Source organism: Bison bison, unplaced genomic scaffold, assembly GCF_000754665.1.
Source record: "Bison bison bison isolate TAMUID 2011002044 unplaced genomic scaffold, Bison_UMD1.0 scf7180017864341, whole genome shotgun sequence".
Lineage (NCBI taxonomy): Eukaryota > Metazoa > Chordata > Mammalia > Artiodactyla > Bovidae > Bison > Bison bison.
Genome location: NW_011494913.1, coordinates 6,090,341 through 6,090,950, shown reverse-complemented (window position 1 = coordinate 6,090,950; position 610 = coordinate 6,090,341). Strand labels below are relative to the sequence as shown.

Below are 610 nucleotides of genomic sequence, written 5' to 3'. Positions count from 1 at the left end.
CCCCGGGGCGGCGCCCCGGAGCGCAGCGCTGGGCTTGGGTGAGGGAGGGGCTGCGGCGGGCTGAAGGCGGTGTGTGCACCAGAGTGTTCGTGCGTGAGAGCCCTTGTTGGGTTCGCTTCTTCCGTATCTCCTTTTCCGGGTTGCAAAAGAGCCACGGGCTTCCAGCGTGCCCGCTGGACTGAGACTGGGATTGGGGCTAGAGGCACAGCTCATCCTCCCGTTCTTCCCTGGTCCCTTGCCCGGCCGCCCACCCCCATCAGTAAAGAGACTCGGCCTCGCACAGATATAGTTTATTGAACCGGCCCGGAGGCACCGTGGTGCAGCGGGCCCAGTTGGCACTGGAAGGAACGCAAGGAAGGACAGGCAGAGGCGCGGCTCTACATCGGGGAGCCCCGACGTGGCGGCCAGCGCGTCTCTTCATCTTTTCCCTAAGCACGTCAGTTTTTACGTGCCTAGGTGCTCCACGCCCGGCTGGAGGAAAGAAAGGACACAGAAGAGATTCTAGAGAGGGGACTCGGGCCGGGGAAATAAAGACAGCCGAGGGGCTGGGTACTCGCTGGAGGTGGCAAGCCCTGAGCCCGAGCTGCCCAGAGGAGCCCCCTTGACTCGC

At 63.9% G+C, this 610-nt stretch overlaps 1 protein-coding gene across 1 annotated transcript in view; it reads right to left on the bottom strand.

Moving 5' to 3' along the window:
* SLC18A3 (solute carrier family 18 (vesicular acetylcholine transporter), member 3) overlaps nt 1-610 on the bottom strand; it is a 40,747-nt gene that overhangs the window by 899 nt on the left and 39,238 nt on the right. The gene's annotated exons all lie outside the window — the stretch shown is intronic.